Source organism: Schistocerca cancellata, chromosome 3, assembly GCF_023864275.1.
Source record: "Schistocerca cancellata isolate TAMUIC-IGC-003103 chromosome 3, iqSchCanc2.1, whole genome shotgun sequence".
Lineage (NCBI taxonomy): Eukaryota > Metazoa > Arthropoda > Insecta > Orthoptera > Acrididae > Schistocerca > Schistocerca cancellata.
Window position 1 is genome coordinate 840,754,371 of NC_064628.1, and position 13,827 is coordinate 840,768,197.

Sequence of the window (13,827 nt, forward strand, 5' to 3'; positions counted from 1 at the left end):
GCCATTGTGAGAGAGCAGAATGGGGCACTCTGCAGAACTTATAGTCTTCAAATGCGGTCAGGTGATTGGGTATCACTTGTGTCATATGTCTGTACGTGAGATTTCCACACTCCTAAACATCCCTAGGCAAACTGTTTCTAATGTGATAGTGAAGTGGAAACGTGAAGGGACACATACAGCACAAAAGTGTACAAGCCGACCTTGTCTGTTGACTGACAGAGACCACTCATATTTGAAGATGGTCATAATGTGTTATTGGCAGACATCTATCCAGATCATCACAAAGGAATTCCAAACTGCATCAGGATCCACTGCAAGTACTATGACAGTTAGGCGGGAGGTGAGAAAACATGGATTTCATAGTCATGTGGCTGCTCATAAGCCCCATGTCATGCTGGTAAATGCCATATGACACCTCGCTTGGTGGAAGAAATGTAAACATTGGACAGATGAATAGTGGAAAAATGTTGTGTGGAGTGACAAATCACAGTACACAATGTGGCAATCCAATGGCAGGGTATGGGTACAGCAAATGGCTGGTGAACGTCATCTGTCAGCGTGTGTAGTGCCAACAGTAAATTTGGGAGGCAGTGGTGTTATGCCATGGTCGTGTATTTTGTGGATGGGCTTGCACCCCTTGTTGGTTTGCATGGTACTATCACAGCACAGGCCTACATTGTTGTTTTAAGCAACTCCTTGCTTCCCAATGTTAAAGAGCTTTTCGGGGATGGCAATTGCATCTTTCAACACGATTGAGCACCTGTTCATAATGCATATCCTGCGGTTGAGTGGTTACACTACAATAACGTCCCTGTAATGGAGTGGCCTGCACAGAGTCCTAACATGAATCCTACAGATCACTTTTGGGATGTTTTGAAATGCCGACTTTGTGCCAGGCCTCACTGACTGACATCGATACCTCTCCTCAGTGCAGCACTCGGTGAAGAATTGGCTACCATTCTCCAAGAAACCTTCCAGCACCTAATTGAACATGTAAGTGCAAGAGTGGAAGCTGTCATCAATGCTAAGAGTGAGCCAACACCATACTGAATTTCAGCATTACTGATGGAGGGAGCCATGAACTTGTAATCCATACTCTGCCAGGTGTCCAGATACGTTTGATCACATAGTGTATGACAGCCGCAGAACAAACTACAGTTTATTCCATCTGGCAAGCACCTCCTATCTACTTATAATTTCAATAATTCAATTTGCAAAGTTCATGTGTGCATTACTATTACATATACAGCATTAAGTAACAGGACCTTCCTCCTGCTGTCCCCAGCAGGTTCATCTGATTGCATGGTTGTAAACATTTATTATCACATCGACCATGTTTCCTTGTGCAAATGAGAGATCAACATAAACACAGAACAAACTACACCTTCTTTCCTTTTGGTAATCATCTTCCACTTAGTTATAATTTTAAGAATTCATTTTGTAAAGTTCCTGTCTGTGTGACTGTTATATGTACAGAATTTAGTCACAGGACCTTCCTTCTGCTGGTCAGAGCAGGTTCATTTGATTGTGTTGTTGTAACAATTCATCTCACATCAACTGTGTTTTATGGTTCTAATGAGGGATCACCTAAGATATATCTAACTAACAGAGCACCAGAACAAACTATGTGTTCTTTCTTTTGGTAAGTACCACCCACCTACTTATAATTTTAATAATTTGTTTTTACAGTTCATGTGTGCATGACTATTACATGCGCAGCATTTAGTAACAAGACTTTCATTTTGTTGTTCCAGTAGGTTTGTCAGATTGTGTGGTTGTAATAATTTACTGTCACATTGAGTGTGTTTCTTTTTGAAAATGAAAGATCATCAGCACCATATCTAACTACCAGAACCACAGAACAAGCTACACTTTCTTTCCTTTTGATAATCATCTCCCACTTACTTATAATTTTCAGTATTCTGTTTGTAAAGTTCATGTCTATGTGGCTGTTGTGTATCAGCATTTAGTAATAGGTCATTTGTTCTGTTGTACCCAGCAGGTTCATCTGATTGTATTGATGTGAACAATTCATCTCACATTAACTGTGTTTTTTGGTTCTAATGATGTATCACCTAAAACATATTTAATTAAGAGAGCCACAGAAGAAAAAACACCTTCTTTCTTTTATTAAGCACCTCTTAACTACTTATAATTTTAATAATAGAATTTGTAAAGTTCACTTTTGCATGACTAACACATGTACAGCATTTAGTAACAGGACCTTCCTTCTCTTCTTCCCACCAAGTTCATCTGATTGTTCGGTTGTGAACATTTACTCTCACATCGACTGTGTTTTGTGGTGCCCCACATCTAACCAACAGAGCCACAGAAAAAACTACACCCTCTTTGTTTTTGTAAGCATCTCTCATCTACTTATAATTTTAATAATTCAATTTGTAAAGTTCATGTGTGCATGACTATTATATGTACAGCATTTAGTAACAGGACCTTCATTCTGTTGTACTCAGCAGCTTTATCTGATTGACTTATTCTGAAAATTTTATTTGATTGAGTTATTCTGAAAATTTGCTCTCACATCGACTGAATTTCTTGGAGAAAAGGAGAAATCCCACTCACCATATCTAACTACGAGGTACCACACAACAAACTACACCTTCTTTCTTCTGGTAATGACTACCACCTCATTATAATTTTAATAATTTTTTTGCGAAGTCCTTGTATGCGTGTCTCCTACATCTCCAGCATTTAGCAACTGGACATTCCTTATGTGGTCCCCACCAGATTCACCTGATTGCATGATTGTGAATAATTACTCTCACATTGACTGTTTTTCTTGGTGCAAATGAGAGATCATTTGCAACATGTATAACTTTGAGAACTGCAGAACAAAATACATCTCCTTTATTTTCTTAAGCAACTCTCATCACCTTATAATTCTGAAAATTCTTTGTGGAAAGTTCATGTGTGTGTGACTATTACATCTACAGCACTTAGTAATGGGACCTTTCTACTGTTGATCCCAGCAGGTTCATCTGATCGCGTGGTTGTGAACGATTAGTCTCACATTGAGGTTCTTTGTTGATGTAAGTGAGAGATCCCTTGCACCATACCTAGATACAAGACAAGCAGAACAATCTACACATTCTCTCCTCTGGTAAGCATTCCCCACCTGCTTATAATTCTAATAATTTCTTTTGGGAAATTCATGTGTGAATCACTATTACATCTACATAATTTCATAACAACACATTCCTTGTGTTGTTCCCAGCAGGATCATCTGATTCCATGGTTGTGTGCATTTACTCTCACATTGTGTGAGTTTCTTGGTGCAAATGAGAGATCACTGGTTATAATCCAAAGTGTAATAATTTACCAAAGAGTCCGAGTTTATGGGGAGATGCTAAGCTATCGAAGTGTAGCAACAACCGAGCTCATTATCTACACATTCAATATTGTGACAAGATGTATCTGAAAATGTTAAGCATAATACTTGTGAAGACAAAAAAAAGTAACAGTAAATTTACTACATCAAAATATCAGAGGTTTAGAAAACAAAATTAACGAATTTCAGATCTGTTTAGATAAGCTGCAGTCTACAAATCCCGTTGATAGTATTTGTATCTCTGAACATCATTTAGGTAGTGAAATTGAAATGCTTAATATAGGATATACCATAGCTTCAAAGTATTGCAAAAAGAGATAGAGAAAGCAGTAGTTGCCACTTACATTAGAAAGGGTTACAATTATAAAAACATTGACATTCTTAAATACTGTCGTGATAAGCATTTTGAAGCATGTGCCACACAAGTAGAAACACACAAAAGAAAAATAATTATAGTCACAATTTACAGGGCTCCAACTGATAATTTCTGGCTGTTTGCTAAACAGATTGATGCAGAATTAAATTTCTTAACTTCTAAAAATAATGAACTCATACTAAGTGGAGATTTTAATTTAAATTTTCTGTAGGATAGTCACTCAAGATCCATACTAGAGTCTCTTACCACTTCTTATAATCTCATTCCCTTAGTACAGTTTCCAACCAGGTGTATGGGTACCTGCAGCACTGCTATTGATAACATTTTCATAGATACTACCACACTAGCAAATCATAGTATAAATCCAGTATTTAATGGCCTTTGAGATCATGATGTCCAGCTGCTTACATTTATTATAGTGGGGTCTGATTCAACTGATAACAGGAAGTGGGAAACTATATGAATAATAAATGAAAGAGGAATTGATGGTATAAAAAACTGTTTGAGAAATACAGACTTGAAAAATGTATACAATTCACCTGGGATAAATGAAAAATATAACTGTTTCTCTAATGCGGCCATATGTCACATTGAAAAGCAAATAGCTTAAATGTTTCAAAATCTTGGATTACAAATGGAATAAGAGTATCTTGAAAAACAAAAAGAAGACTATACTTAATATCAAGGGAAAATGATGAATATTCTAAACAAAGTAATCAGAACCTCAAAATGTATTTATTTTCAAGAAAATAAATGCCTCTAATAACAAGATAAAAACTATATGGAACATATTAAAAAGTGTAACAGGACAGACTAATCAGGCAAATGAGGAAATTATGTTAAATGTGAATAATGAGTTTATTAGAGATATCTCCAAAATTGCAGACACTTTCAACAACTTTTTCCTTTCAGTAGCAGACAACTAAGGTTTGCATAGTTCCTCATAAGACAGCTTAAAATATTTAAAAAATGCATTTAAGTTTGACAAAATTCATTTATATCCTACCTCACCGAAAGAGATTTCTAATAGTCATTCAAAAAATGAAACCATCAGACAAGGTGTGCCTCAGGGCTCTATTTTAGGTCCCGTGTTGTTCTTATTACATATTAATGACCTTCCACGTGCAGTATCACAAAATGCAAATTTTGTCTTATTTGCAGATGATACAAGTATTGGTATGAAAAACAGTACCCGTGACCTCACTGAACAATCAGATAATGAAATATTTGTAAGTGTCAGTGGGTAGTTCACAGCAAATGGATTGTCACTGAATTTTGACAAGACCCAGTACATACAGTTCAGTGCCTCACAAAGAATACATGACCCTATAAGTATAATGTATTCAAACAATGAAATTAAAGCTGTAGACATTGTCAAATTTTTAGAGCTACAAATTGACCACAACCTAAATTGGAAAACTCACACTCTAGACTTAATGAAACACCTTAGTTCAGCTACATTTGCAGTATGCATGATAGCAGAAATAGGTGATTTAAAAATGAAGAAGTTAGTTTATTCAGCCTACTTCCATTCACTAATGAGTTATGGAATCATCTTTTGGGGAAACTTCTCTCACAAAGAGAACATTTTCACCTGCCTCGAGATGACTGGGTGTTTGTGTTGTCCTCATCATTTCATCATCATCCAGGAAAGTGGCGCAATTGGACTGAGCAAAGATTGGGTAATTGTACGGGCGCTGATAACCACGCTGTTGAGCGCCCCACAAACCAAACATCATCATCATCAAAGAGAACATTTTGAAAATTCAGAAAGGAGTCATTAGAATTATTTCTGGTGTCAGTTCTAGATCATCATGCAGAGACTTCTTTAAGAAACTAACTACTACTTCTCAGTACATATACTCATTGATGTCCTTTGTCATTTCCAACATGTCTCTTTTTACGCAAAATAATGCAAAACATTATTATAATACCAGAACCAAAACAATCTGTATAAGGACTATAACAGCTTAACATTAGTACAAAAAGGAGTCAAATACATGGGTGCTCATATAATCAATAACTTACCAGAGCATATCAGAGGTCTTGTAAGCAATAAAGATCGGTTTCAGAGTGAATTGAAGAACTTCCTGTTGGTCAACTCCTTCTACTCCATCGATGAAAATCTTCACAAGGATTATAGCTCATAACTCTGTCTGTATTAGAATTGTACAATATCCATCTATCTGAGGGGGGGGGGGGGGGGGGGGGGGGGACTCTTTCCACATCCCAGAAACTCCTCTCCAAGGGACCCATGGAAAATTATAAAGGTAGTGTAAGCACCATATCTAACAACCAAAATCACAGAAAAAATACACCTTGTTTCCTTTTGGTAATCCTCTCCCACCTATTTATAATTTTAAGCATTTACTGTGTAAATTTCAAGTGTGTGTGACTATTAAATGTACACATTAAGTAACAGGACTTTCCTTCTGTTGTTCCCAAAAAGTTAATGTGGTTGCGTGCTTGTTAACAATTACTCCCTCATTGACTATGTTTCTTGGTGTAAATGGGAGATCACCTGTACCATATCTAACTATGAGAACCACAGAACTAACCCAACCTTTTTTCTTTTTTCAAGTAACTCCCACTTACCTACAACTTTAATATTTCAATTTGTAAAGTTCATGTGTGCATGACTATTACTTGTACAGCTTTTTTTGTGACAGGAACTTCCTTCTGTTGGACCCAGCAGGATCACATGATTGCGTGGTTGTAAACATTTACTGTGACATTGACTGTGACTTTTGGTGCTGATGATGGATCACCTAAAACATATCTAAGAGACCCACAGAGAAAACTACACCTTCTTTCTTTTAGTAAGCACCTCCTAATTATGATTTTAATAATTCAAATTGTAAAGTTCATGTGTGCATGGCTGTTACATGTACATCATTTAATAACAGCAACCTCCTTCTGTTTTGCCCAGCATGTTTATCTGATTGTGTGGTTGTGAACATTTAGTGACACATTGACTGTGTGTCCTGATGCGAATGTTACATCATCTGCATCATATCTAACTACAAAAGGCACAGAACAAAGTACACATTCTTTCTCTTGGGAAGCACCTCCAACATACAAAGAATTTTAATAATTAAATTTGTCCAGGTGTATCTAACCACAACAGTCCAGGTGTAAGTGACTATTACATGTACAGCATTTAGTAACAGGACTTTTCTTCTGTGTTACTAAGCAAGTTCATCTCAATGCGTGGTTGTGAACATTTATTCTCACATCAGTTCAGTGTCTTGGTGCAAATGAGACATAATCCTTACCATATCTAACTTCAAGAGCCACAGAACAAACTACACCCTCTTTCTTTTGGTAACCACCTCTCACCTACTTATAATTTTAATAATTCCTTTTGTTAAGTTCACATGTGTGTGACTATTACATGTACAGCATTTAGTAACAGGATCTTCCTTCTGTTGTACCCAGCATGTTCACCCGATTGCTTTAATCTGAATAGTTACTCACACATTGACTGTGTTTCTTGAGACAAATGAGAGATCACTGGTACCATATCTAAGTACCAGAACAGCAGAAAAAATACATCTCCTTTATTTTCTGAAGCAAGTCCCATCACCTTATAATTTTGTAAATTCATTACGGAAAGTTTGTGTGTGTGTGACTATTACATTTACAGCATTTAGTAACAGGACAAACCTTCTTTTGTTCCCAGAAGGTTCATCTGATTGTGTCGTTGTGAACATTTACTCTCACATAAACTCTGGTTTTTAGTTTAATGATGGACCACCTGCACCACATCTAATTACGAAAGGCACAGAACAAACTACTCCTCCTTTTGTTAATAAGCACCTCAGACCTACTTATGGTTTTCGTAATTCATTTTGTAAAGTGTATTTGTGTGTCACTATTACATGTACAACGTTAAATGACAGGACCTTCCTTCTGTTGTTGCCAGCAGGTTCATCTGATTGCCTGGGTGTGATGAATTACTCTCATATGGACAGTTTTTGTGGCGCAAAGCAGAGTTCACCTGCACCATATCTAACTATGAAAACAAAAGAAAAAATTAGGACTTCTTTCTTCTGTTAAGCACCTCCCATTTTGAATGGTTGTGTACATTTACTCTCACATTGACTGGGTTTCTTGGTGCAAATGAGAGATCACCTGCACTGTATCTAACCACAACAGCTGCAGAATAAACTAGACCTTCTTTTTTTTGGTAAGCACCTCCCACCTACTTATAATTCGATTTGTAAAGTTCATGTGTGCACAACTATTACAAGTACAGCATTTAGAAATAGGATGTTCCTTTTGCAGATGCCAGCAAGATCATCTGATTGCGTGGTTGTGAACAGTAACTCCTGCATCGACTTTGCTTCTTGGTGCAAATGAGTGATCACCTTTCTCATATGTAACTACAAGATCTGCAGAACAAACTGCACCTCATTTCTTTTAGTAAGGGTCTCCCATTTACTAATAATTTTAATAATTCGTTTTCTAAAGCTCATGTGTGTGTGACTTTTATATGTACAGGATTTCATAATATGACCTTGCTTCTTTTTTTCTTAGCAGGTTCATCAGATGCCATGGTTGTGAACATTTTCTCTCACATCAACTGTCTTTTTGGTTCAAATGAAGAATTGCCTGCACCATATCTGACTACAACAGCTGCAGAATAAACTGGACCTCCTTTTTTTTAAAGCATCTCCCACTTACTGATAATTATAATAATTCGATTAGTACATTTCATGTGTGCATAACTTTTACATGTACCACATTTAGCAATAGGACCTTCCTTCTGTTGTTCCCAGCAGGTCTGTCTCAGTGTGTTTTTGTGAACATTTCCTCTCACACTGACAGTGTTTCTTGGTGCATATCAGGGATCACCTGCACCATATATAACTACGAGAGCTGCAGAACAAGCTACTCCTCCTTCCTTTTAGTAAACACCTCTGAACTGCTTTAAATTTTAATAATTCAATTTGTTAAATTCAAGTGTGCATGACTATTACATGTACATTATTTATTAATAAAACATACCTTCTGTTGATCCCAGAAGGTTCATCTGATTGTGTGGTTGTGAACAATTACTCTCAATTCGAATGTGTTTCTTGGTGCAAAAATAGATTACCTGCAACATAAGAAACTGCACCTTCTTTCCTTTAGTAGGCACCTTGAAACCACTAATAATTTTAATAATTGAATTTTTGAAGTTCATATGTGCATGAATATTACATCTACAGCATTTAGTAACAGGACCTTCCTTCTACTGTTCCCAGCAGGTTGATTTGATTGGGCAGTTGTGAATATTTACTCAGACATAGACTGTGTTTTTTGGTTCTAATAATGGATCACCTGAACCATATCAGACTATGAGAGCTACAGAACAAAATACATCTTCTTGTTTTTCGTAATCACTTTCTACCTAGTTATACTTTTAATCACTCGATTTGTAAATTTGATATTTATTATTATTACATATACGGCATTTACTAACAGGACCTACCTTCTGCTGTTCCCAGCATTTCCATCTGATTGCATGGTTCTGAGCAATTACTCCCACATCGACTGTGTTCCTTGGTGCAAATGATAGATCAGCTGCACCATATCTAACTATGAGAGCCGCAAAATTAGCTACACCTTCTTTTTTAATTTTTTTTAATTTTTTTTTTATTTTTAAGAACATGACACCTCCTTATATTTTAATAATTTGATTTGTAATGTTCATATATGTGAACATTTAAAAACAGGGACTCACTTGTGTTGTTCCCAGAAGGTTCATAGATTGCGTGATTGAGAACATTTCGTCTCACATTGACTGTGTTTCATGGTGCAAAAGGAGGATCACCTGACCATATCTAACTATGAGAGCCACATAACAGACTACACCTTCTTTCTTTTGGAGAACAACTCCCTATAATTTTATAATTTGTTTTCAAAATTTGATGTGTGCATGACTAATACATGTACAGCATTTAGTAACAGGACCTTTCTTCTCTTGTTCCCAGCAGGTTCATCTGATTGCGTGATTGTGAACATTTACTCCCGCATTGACTGTTTTTCTAGATGAAAAAGAGAGATCACATGCACGATATCCAACAACAACTGCCACAGAACAAACTAGACTTTGTTTCTTTTGGTAAGCATTTCCCACCACCTTATAATGTTAATAGTTCATTTCAGAACCTTCATGTGTGCATGACTATTATGTCTACAGCATTTACTAAAATGACATTTCTTCTATTGGTCCATGTAGGTTGATCTGATTGCGTGGTTTTGAACATTTACCCCCACATTGACTGTGTTTCTTGGTGCACATGAGAGATCACCTGCACCATATCTAACTAAGAGAGCCACAGAGCAAACTGCACCTTGCTTCTTCTGGTAAGCACCTCCCACCTGCATATAATTTTAATTGTTCAATTTGTAAAGTTCATCTTTGACTGACTATTACATGTACAACATTTAGTAACATGACCTTCATTGTGTTGTTCCCTGCAGGTCCATCTGATTGCGTATTTGTTAATATTTACTCTCACATCGACTCTGTTTCTTGGTGCAAATGAGACATCATCTGCACCATTCTTTTTGTAAGCACATACCACTGTTTATAATTTTAATAATTTTATTTGAAAAGTTCATGTGTGAGTGACTATTAAGTGTACAAATTGTGAACATTTACTCTCACATTGACTATGTTTCTGGTAGAAATAAGACATCACCTTCGCCGTAGTTAACATTGTGCATTAACAGGTGCAGAACTTACTACAACATCTTTTTTTGTGTGTACCTCCCACTTTTTTTATAATTTTAATAATTGCCTCTGCATGTTCTTGTGTGCATCTCTATTTGGTTTACAACATTTAGTAACAGGACCTTCCTTCTTTTGTCCCAGCATGTTTTGCTAAATGCATTCCTGTGAACATTTATCCTCAAATCGACTGTGTTTCTTTGTACAAATGAGACATAATTTGTGCCATAGTTAACTATGAGAAGTGCAGAACTTATGACATCATTATTTTGGTATGTAACTCCCAATTTTTTATAATTTTGATGATCCAATTCGGAAAGTTTGTGTGTGTGCATGACTGTTATGTGTGCAACATGTAGTAACAGGACTTTCCCTCTGTTGCCCCAGTAGGTTCATCTGATCGTGTGATTGTGAACATTGACTGCGTATCTTGCTGGACATGAAACATCACCTGCACTATAGTTAACTCTGAGAGGTGGAGAGCTTACTACATTTTCATTCTTTTGGATTATATCTTCCACTTTTTTTATAAAATTAGTAATTCGATTCAGAAAGTTCATTTTTGTATGACCTATGTTGTTTATGACATGAAGTAAAGGGTCCTGGCTTGTGTTGTCCCAATAATTACATTTGACTGCATGGTTGTGAACATTAAATTTCCCATCGACTGTGTATCTTGCTGGAAATGGGCATCACCTGCTCCAAAGTTAAATATGAGGGGTGCCTGACTAACTTCATATTCATTCTATTGGTAAGCTCCTCCCAGTTCATTATAATTTTAATGATTCACTTATGAAATTTCGCGTTTGCGGAATCTTTTTGGTGTATGACATATAGTAATAGAACTTTCCCCTGTTGCCCCAGCAGGTTCATTTGATGGTGTGGTTGTGAACATTTACTCTCACATTGACTGTGTTTTTTGGTACAAATGACACATTAGCTGTGCCCTAGTTAAGTATAAATGGTACAGAACTTATTAAATCTTCATTATTTGGTATGAACCTCCTAATTTTTTTATAATTTTAATAATTTGTTTCTCATACTTCATGTGTGCATGACCTATAATGTGTAATGCATTTAGTAACAGCACCTTCCTTCTATTGTCTCTAGCAGATTCTTCTGATTGCGTGGTTGTGAACATATGCTTTCCCACCACCTGTACTTCTTGCTGGATATGATTCATCATGTGCACCACAGATAGCTATGAAAGTTGTATCTTCCACGTTTTTCTAATTTTATCAAATCAATTCTTCAATTTTGTTTGTGCATGCCCTAATTGGTCTACAACCTGAAGTAACTGCACCTTTTTTCTGCTGTCCCCAGCAGGTGCATATCATTCTGTGGCTGGGAACATTTACTCTCGAATCACCTGTGTTTCTTGCTCGAAATGAGACGTCACCTGCATCATTGTTAACTATGAGATGGCATAGCTTCCCCATTTTGATTCTTTTGGTATGTGCCTCCCACTATTTTACAGTTTTAATAATTCGATTCTGGAAGCTTGCATGTGCTTCACCTATTTCATGTACGACCTGTAGCAACAGGACCTTCCTTGTGATGTTCCCAGTATGTTCATCTGATTTTGGAGCTGTGAATGTTTGCTCTCCCATCAACTGTGCTTCTTGCTGGAAATGAGACATCACCTCCACCATAGTTCACAATGAGAGCTGCAGAACTTATTACATGTTCATTCTTTTGATATGTACCTACCACTACTTTATAACTTTAATAATTCAATTATGCAAGATGGTGTGTGCATGACTTCTTTGCTGCATGACAAGTAGTAACTTGACCTTCCTGCATTTGTCCCCAGTAGGTTCTTCTAATTGCAAGGTTGTGAACATTGTTCTCCCGTCAACTGTGTTTCTTGCTGGATATGAGACATGGCCTGCACCATAGGTAACTAAGCAAGGTAAAAACTTACTACACCTTTATTGTTTTACTATATTCATTGCAATTTTTTACAGTTTTAATAACTGGCTTCTGGAAGTTTGTGTGTGTGTGTGTGTGTTGTGACCCGTTATGTGTATGACCTGTAGTAACAAGACCTTCCTTCTGTTGATCTGATTAGGTTCAACAGATTGCGCAGTTGAGAACCTTAGCTCTCCCATCAACTGTGTTTTTGCTGGAAATGAGACATCACCTTCATCATAGTTAACTGTGGGAGATGGAGAACTTCTATCTTTTGGTATGTTCCCCCTCTTTTTTGTAATTTTTTAATAATGTGATGCTGCAAGTTCTTGTAAATGGCCTATTTGGTATATGTAATGTAATAACACATCTTTCCTTGTGTTGTCCTCCATTAGGTTTATCATATCGTGTGGTTGCGAACATTTACTCTCCCATTGACTGCATTTCTTGCTGCGAATGAGACATCACCTTCACCATTATTGACTACGAGAGGTGCATAACTTGATATATCTCCTTTCTTTTGGTATACATCTCCCCCTTTTTTATAATTTTTAATGATTTGATTCTGCAGATGCATGTGTGAATAACCTATCTGATACCCCAAATGTATCAAAAGGTTTTACCTCCTATTGTCCCCTGCCATGTTCATTAGATTATGTGGTTGGTTATAGTAGAAGGAAACATTCCACGTAGGAAAAATATACCTAAAAACAAAGACAACATCATCTTTGTTTTTAAGATTATGTGGTTGTGAAGATTTACTTTCCCATGGACTGTGAAATCTAAATTTGCTAAAGAGTAGACTGAAGCAATTATTAATAGAGAAGTGTTGTTACTCTATAGAGGACTTTAAGTTGTAGTGCCATCTTGGAAAACAGTGTATATAGACAATGTCTCCAATCTATCAGTGGTATGAAAGAATGTAATTATACACTGTATTATGTGTACTGTACTATTATAAATACAAGCTGAATTGTGTTACACTATAGAGGAATCTACTTGTAGTGCCCTTTTGAAAAATAATGTGTACAGACATGTGTCTGATCCATATGTTGTTATGAAAGAATGTAAATATTTTACTGTATATGTGTAATGTAATCTAAATTTTCCTAACAATATCCGAAAACTTTTTGTTATATGAACAGAAAATAAATAAATAAATTTTTGGTGCAGATCAGACATAACTAGTACTGTAGTTAATTATGAGATTTGCAGGCTTTGATTCACCCTCTTTCTTATAATTAGCACTTCCCTCTGTTTTATAGTTTTAAAAATTGTGTTCTACGAGTTCACATAAATATGACCTATGTGAGATACCAAGTATAGTTCAAGGTCCCCCATTCTGTTTGTACCCAGCATTTTCATATTGGTGCATTGATATGAACATTTACTCTCCATTAGACAGCAGTTTTGCTGCAACTGGGACATCACCTATATCATAGTTAATGTTGACAGTTACAGAAGTTAATATAT